This window comes from Nicotiana attenuata, unplaced genomic scaffold (assembly GCF_001879085.1).
Source record: "Nicotiana attenuata strain UT unplaced genomic scaffold, NIATTr2, whole genome shotgun sequence".
Classification (NCBI taxonomy): domain Eukaryota; kingdom Viridiplantae; phylum Streptophyta; class Magnoliopsida; order Solanales; family Solanaceae; genus Nicotiana; species Nicotiana attenuata.
The window spans coordinates 3,978-11,862 of record NW_017678961.1 but is presented as its reverse complement, the minus strand read 5'-3'; the positions used below and the strand labels follow the sequence as shown (position 1 = coordinate 11,862).

Sequence of the window (7,885 nt, the reverse complement as noted above, 5' to 3'; positions counted from 1 at the left end):
GACGCGTACCACAGAAGCCTATGACAAACCCTGCTGCGGTACCATGGAATTATCATCAGACGGTGGTTACATACAAGGGTAAAGAGATCTTGGAAGAGCTGTTAGAAACCCCCCCTGTTGAGAAATATTCAAATGTAGAGGAGATAAATAATGCCACCAGAAGGCGTTTCCCGCCTAAGAAGCATGTGAGTGCCGAGGAAGCAGAAGTGTTCTTCCAAAAAATGAAAATGTCTGAGTATGAGGTGGTACATTTGTATGAAACTTTTGTCAAGCCTAAATACGGTAAAGAGGAAGATGATGAGGTTTTCATGGCTGAAGAAAGTGAGGAAATACGTGGGGCAATGAGGAAAATGCTCTACAAAAACCACATGGTCCAGTCGGGAGAAGGGACTAGCACCGCTGAGGTGCTCTACATGGGACCAGATGCTAAACTCCAAAACTGGAAGGCTACGCCATTCCCGATTAGGCGGGAGTCCCGGTAGACCCGTCCTGCTACATCCCGAGTTATTTCAGGGTGTAACTCGGATGTTTCCTGTAGTTTCTTGTCTTTAAATTCCCGAATGTGATCCCTGTTATCTTCAAAATTCCAAGATTTCTTCAATACACTACAACAAAAAAGACTTTTAGTGGTAATTAACTAGCGGCAATAAGCTAATGGCCGGTAAACAATTCCAAAAATCCGAATAATAGTGGCGATAAATATGAATGACTTCCAAAAGACATTTCTTGAAAGCTGCCAGTATTATTTTAGCTTTCCCTCCAGGTTTTTCACTAAAATCACATATTCCCTCTATTTCTAATCAACAACTATGTTTAAAAAATTTGGAAAATATTTCAAAAATACAAATGAAGTTTATCATCGTCGTTTCCCTCTTCTCGTTATAGTTGGCCACCATCCCAAATTAACTTTTTGCTGCCATCGTGCCTTCTCTGTCAAACCGTTGATCGTCATCATCCATCCCTAGGTAAAGATTCTCATCGCCGCTGCTCAGCCGCCATTTCACCATTGCCGCTACCATCTCACGGTAATACAACTTATCTTCAATTTGGCTTTGCTGAGATGATTAGGATTGTCTAGTACGTATGAAGAAGATGATGATTGTTTCCCACACACCCAAATCATATTTTTGTAATTAACCCTAATATTTTAACTGTAAATTATCGAGGGTAATTGGATTACTTCTTATCACTTGCAGTGGGTTATTAATCGAGTATTAGGTAATTAGGAATATGAATTTGGAGAGAGGGGCGAGAGAATAGGAAGAAAAAGAGTTTGTGTCAAAGGTGAGATCTTTATAGTAAATCCTCTGTACAAGAAGTATATTATGAAACATATAGGATTATCTTATAAATATGGTATGCCTATTCTTTCCATTTAAGGTCTCACCTTTCTTTAGACGTATGATTGATATTATAGTTTTACTTGGTTTATAATGATTGGAATGAAAGTTGAGAAAAAGGAATTAGGTGTAAGCAGATATTAATTCTCGTATGTAGATACATATATAGATTAATTCTGCTTTAACTTGGAATAAGAATCGAAAAATGAGGGGAAGTTGCACGATGAAGATATGAGCAGATTCTTTCAAAGTGTAGTGAACTTGGCTGACCAATATTATATCCTCCAAATATTTGAAAATAATTAAACTCTCCATTCAAGTAAAAGTTTGATAGGTGTGTATGAAGTAGTGATATGTTACAGCATAATAGACAGCGAAAACATGAAAAAGAAATATCACAAATAGAGTTGCTTAGAACAACATCATATTAAAATCACACAGAGATTGAAGAAAAGGGGATAGAGTACAACACAACTCACATCAATTGATTATCTTCTTCTTTCTCCACTTAAATCACTTAGTTTTTTTTTTATATTTTAAATTGGAATAAATCTTAATACATACTTTTTAGTTTTCTTTCCAGATTTCTTATAACTAGGCCTAACGATGCAAATATTAGTCTAGACATAGCAAAATATACTAAAGTAAGTTGTAGCGCAACACCCATAATTAATTTATGAAGGTATTCCATCCACATACGACAAGATGAAGAGAATGACCATTTCTGATGCACTTAATATTAGTCTACACATAGTATTATTTTTTTATACGGATAAACTACCCTGCTCTTGTATAGGATATTGAGGCTCGAGACAGGACATACATACTGCTTTGGGCAAGCTTTCATCAAAGGTTGGATAGAACCATTATGATAGAATCAGAGTAAGTTTCTTGTATCTTGTTTATGACCTACCCTACATTCATTCTCTCTTGTTAGTTGTGGTATTACTTCACATATGGAATCAATGGAACAACATATAGCAGTTGATCACTATTTCTTGTTAAATAACGTCTTTGACTTCATTTTCGGTATTGTTTACCAATATAAAAATTTAATTTTCTGCTCCAAGTATCACATGTAGTTCCTTTTCTTTGTGATTAGCCCTTGTTCATGTAACAATGAGCTCCAGCTCCTTTTTGCAATTTTTATGAGATGAGTTTTCATACTTGTTCCTGCAATTAGAATTGAAGTCTTAATTATTTGTTAGAATATCTGACTATCGATGGTAGCTTCTCCCTTTTTTGTGATAACCACAGAATCTTGAGAATAAGAGAGCTGAAGAAACATATGTGAGGAGAAGATAGTTAGCAAAATATATAGTACAAGTGCCAGGGATGCCTTTTCAAAGTAACAATTTTTTCTTCGTTTCATATTTGAATGTACATTTTGCTAATCTTTGTTCTTGAAATTGTTGAGAACTCATAGGAAGCAAATAGTATGAACTATGCAAAATAGGTTCTTTTGTATTGCTAGTAATTGTTACCTTATGTTTAGAAAAGATAAAAATAAATGTGTTGTTAGAGGTCTTTATATCTCTTTACGCTAGTCTTAACGATTAGTCCATTTTTCTTAAACTACCTTGTGTAGGAAGATTCCTGTTTCAATTTGGTTGAATTACAATACTTGAACTGCCAAATATTGTTGTTTGCTTACCAACTGGTTGGAGCCATTAGGGACTTTCGAAATGGCATCTTACGAGATTTGGCAATCCTAATTCCAAAGATAGTAATCAAACCTTAAGTATGTTGATTATTTTGAGCAAGAAGATATTTAGGCTTCTCCACACATCTAAACTTTAATACCTTGATAGTCACCAACACCTTCACCACCAAAAGAGACCATCAACAACATTTCTTTAGATCCACTTTCAGAAATTCTTTGTAGCAACTTTTATAAAACATTTAGTCTTGATCATGTGAGAACAACCTAATTTTTTTTGCAAGTCCCATGAACTTGATATTGAGAAAAGAATTTGAAGGTTCTTATAAGAGAAGAGATAGAGGTATAAACAATCAATTTTGTTTTCCAGTGAACTTCAGAAAATGTGTGTTCCTATTCCTATTAATAAGGACTTAATTCATTTTGAGTTTAGCTATATTGCAATGGTTTTTAGAAAAAAGTTATATATTTATCTTCATCATTAATTTTACTAGGTGTGAATTATGTGGATGTAACACGGAAATATAAGGAGAGATTACATGTGTATATTAACATTTTATCTGTAAATATTTGTGTGACACATCTTTGGTCTCAATCTTCGTGTGCCTCTTCAACAGCAAACAGAGGAGTAGAATCTTGAAATAGGAGTAAAAATATCACTTTTGCATCCTTGTCAGGTCTTTGGGTTTTGCATATTTCTATGGGCTTCTTTCTTTTTCTAAAAAGAAACTTGAATATGTCCATTCTAGTAGGCAAAAACAGCAAGTGCTTCACATATTTGTGCTATCTACTTGTTGGATTGGTATTGTTAAGAACAAATTGACTTGAGAAATCTGCAATCCCAATAAAAAATGTTAGGACTTTTTAGAACACGCTCGTGTAAGTTTGTTTGGCAAATATTCATTTAAATGTGTTTGTGAAGTTGATTCTGAGCCTATGCTACTTTGAGATCTTCAAGTACGCATCTATTTTTTGAGAAAAAGCCATTTACAACAAACTTCTTGTACATTTGATTTTGATGGGATTTTGTAGTAGCAATTCCTTCATACACTAGTATATACACCAGACAGTTATTTTCCTGACTATTAATGAAATTCATATGTGGTTATTTATTTATATTTATTTTATTTCTCATTTCAGGTCATACTTTATGGCGGTCAAAGTCTTCGCTCATGGCAGATTACATTATGATCCAGAGTTGGAGAATCTTTCATATAGCTACTTGATAAAATAACTTGTTAGATGCAAAATGACACTAGGTATTAGATTTAAATAGGTTAGCATTTTGTTATGCTGTTGACACTTCCAATTTATGGATTAGTAATTTCGGTTGTTGCGGATTAGTGAAGTGAATTAAGATCATTGAAGAGAATATTCGTTTTAAGGTTAATAAGAATACCAGGCATTAACTAACAATGATGGAAAAACTCTTTCTTAATAGTTAGTGGCAATAAAAAAAGTTTCTAAAAAGTCATTGTTATACTTTTATCGATAATAATAAAAGCTATTAAATAAATGGATAAAGATGGATTTCAAGTATAGCTTTAGTGGCTATTATATTGGCTTCCAAAAAGGATTCTTTTTACCGGTTATTAAATTTACTTTTAGCGGTAATAATAAAAGCTGCAAAATGTAGGGCTTATGGAATGTTTTGTGAGTTTTAGTGTCCATTATAATTGCCAGTAATATTTGCCACTAAAACTAAAGGACTTTTACCGGCCATAACATGGCCCTTTACCAGCATTTCGACAAATGGCCGCTAAAACCTTTGCCGATGCCAGCTTCAACGGCTAATAACTAATTGCCGGTAAATATTTTTTGCGACTATTTCTACTGCCGCTATAAAGAATTTTAATTGCCGCTAAAAGTCTTTTTTGTTGTAGTGATATTTGATCGTTCGTTTTTTTCTTTATCTTTTTTGATTTTGCTATCTTTCTCCTTCATTTCTTCTCTTTAGCTCTAATAATGCAGCTTTAAATAACATGACATGCTTGCGGACTTCATGCCTAGATCCCAAATGCTGTCAGATTTTCGAAATAATGAATCAAGAGTCGAAATACAAAGAAGGTAACTTGAGGAAATAAAACAAAGAATTGGAACAATTGAAGGAAAATTGGTTCGCGGGTTGGAAAGGTCCATACATTACAACAAAAGAGTGTGCTGTACTCAGGGCACACCCGGGCAGTTGTACCAACAAAGAATGGCCCGCGCTTACAACAAGAAGGTGCATCCCAGGAATTTTGAAGTGGGACAACTCGTGTTAAGACGCATTCTCCCTCATCACCAGGAAGCAAAAGGAAAATTCGCTCCTAATTGGAAGGGTTCATACATCATCCGAAAGATATTGCCGAGAGGAGCATTGTATTTGGGAGATCTCGAAGGAAATGATCCCGAAACAGCTGTGAATGCGGATGCAGTAAAAAGGTACTATGTCTAGGTTCTCTATGGTATTGGTTTTTGTGCAATTGAGATGACGAAGGCTTTTCTTCTCGCTATCCAAACACTATTAACCCTTCGTAAATCCATTTGAGCCGGTTACCCTTCTTTGGTACCCTCTTTGGAACCCGGAAGTATTATCGAAAAAAAAGAAAAAAAAAGAAAAGAGAAAAAGAAAAGAAAAGAAAAGCAAATATGATAAAAAAAAAAAGAAAAAAGAAAATATGATTAAAAAAAAAAGAAAGAAAAGAAAAGAAAATATGATGAAAAAAAAGGAAAAAAGAAAACAAAAACAAAAACAATAAAACCAAATGTTTTGCCTGAACTACGTTTGACTTGATTCCGAAAGGATACGTAGGCAGCCTCTCGCTGAGGTTCAGTCACACCAAAACAAAAATCCCAATTTCCCCAAAAAATAAAACTGGGGCAGATGATATAATGGTTCGGCCATGAATCCGCCGAAATGGTTCCAAAGTTGTAGTTCCACCCAAAATCCTTTTTACCCCAAAACCTTGCCCAAGTCCTTCCAATCAATTGGCAAAGGCAGGGAAGCGGAAAACGTTATTGTTGGAATCTGACACAATGCAAATTGGGAGAAATAAAATGAGAGAGTCTTATCGGTGAAAACCTTCGGGCACCATAAGGCGATGGCGAGTAGAGAAACTGAAAATGAGAGAGTCCGCTTAGTGAAAACCCGCAAAGAGCACTATCGGGCAACAGTGAGAAGAGAAATGAGAGAGGTCGATTGGCGAAAACCCGCAAAGGGCGCTGTTGGCCGAAGAGAAGACATCTCCCACCATTGAAAGAGTCCTGGCAAGGTTCCCTGGTTTTGAGACACGGACCATTGAGTTTACGAGAAGTTGGGAAAGTTTGTGCGGGTCGGGCATCCAGTCCAAGAAGCATGCCATGTTTATTTGAAGCTTGCATGCACCCCCAGATAAGTCCTTCTCTTCCCCCGAAAGGGACGCTTCTCTTTAAATTCATCTTCCTGCTTACTTTTTCCTTGAATCCCTTTCGGTTTAACTCTGATTCCGTAACTAGTACAAAGAAAAGGTGGCAGGATTGGTTCCATCGGGCTCCGCCTGGCAAAAGCCGGAGAAAATGCCCAGCCTCAGCGAGTGCGTCAGGCCGATCCCGACTAACCATAGTGGTTGATGCTTTCGAAGCAAAGACATTGGAAAAGAAAGAAAATCAAAGGCAAGGACAGAATAAAGGGAAAAGCCCAGAGCCCACACGGGCAAGTCATAATAGGATCCCGAGAGTTGAATATTGTCGGTTTGGAAAAGCAATTCACCCTCAAGATCAACAAGCAGCAGGGTTCTCAACAGAAAAGGGGCCGGGATCAAGCAATTGTAATGATCAAGGCCACAAAACCAACCACCGTTTCAAATTACCGAATTGTTCTTTGTTGAAAACAGGTCTAATTCAAAGCAACCGTGCAAGAAGCAGGTGCAATCCAAAAGGAAATGAAATGCGCAAGCGCTGAAACAGCTTTGCAGCAGGAAAACGACCAAAAAGGAAGTTCCCCCTCAAATTATTTCATGCATTTTGCTAAATAAAAAGGAAAATATAAAAAGAAGAAGAAAAGAAGGAAAAAGAAGAAAAGAAAATAAAAATGAAAATCCCAAAAGAAAAACACATCATGGTAGCATAGGATCCCATTCCTTAAATCTCCCGGCCAAAAAACCGAGGGGCCTTCCCGGCCAAAAAAACCGAGGAGCTTTTTCTTTCAGAATCCCGGCCAAAAAATCGAGGATCTCCCGGCCAAAAACCGAGGAGTTTTTTCTTTCCAAATCCCGGCCAAAAAACCGAGGAGCTTTTTCTTTCCAAATCCCTGCCAAAAAAAAAAAAACCGAGGATCTCCCGGCCAAAAAACCGTGGAGCTGTTTCTTTCCAAATCCCGGCCGAAAAACCGAGGATCCCCCCGCCAAAAATCGAGGAACTTTTTCTTTCCAAACCCCGGCCAAAAATCGAGGATCTCCCGGCCAAAAAATCGAGGAGCTTTTTCTTTCCAAATCCCGGCCCAAAAACCGAGGTTCTCCCACAAAAAAATCGAGGAGCTTTTTCTTTCCAAATCCCGGCCAAAAAACCGAGGATCTCCCGGCCAAAAAACCGTGGAGCCTTTTCTTTCCAAACCCCGGCCAAAAAACCGAGGAGCCTTTTCTTTCCAAATCCCGGCCAAAAAAACCGAGGATCTCCCGGCCAAAAAACCGTGGAGCTGTTTCTTTCCAAATCCCGGCCGAAAAACCGAGGATCTCCCGGCCAAAAACCGAAGAGCCTTTTCTTTCCAAATCCTGGCCAAAAAACCGAGGATCTCCCGGCCAAAACCGAGGAGCTTTTTCTTTCCAAATCCAAACCAAAAAATCGAGGATCTCCCGGCCAAAAAACCGAGGAGCTTTTTCTTTCCAAATCCCGGCCAAAAAATCGAGGATCTCCCGGCCAAAAAACC

General features: G+C 37.4%; 1 long non-coding RNA gene across 1 annotated transcript; it reads left to right on the top strand.

The window, feature by feature from the left end:
- Positions 1-721: 721 nt before the first annotated feature.
- On the top strand, positions 722-4,413 carry LOC109221688. Its single transcript, XR_002067292.1, has 3 exons — positions 722-1,025; positions 2,137-2,222; positions 4,141-4,413. It is a non-coding gene; the product is annotated as an uncharacterized LOC109221688 (long non-coding RNA).
- The last annotated feature ends 3,472 nt before the right edge of the window (positions 4,414-7,885 follow it).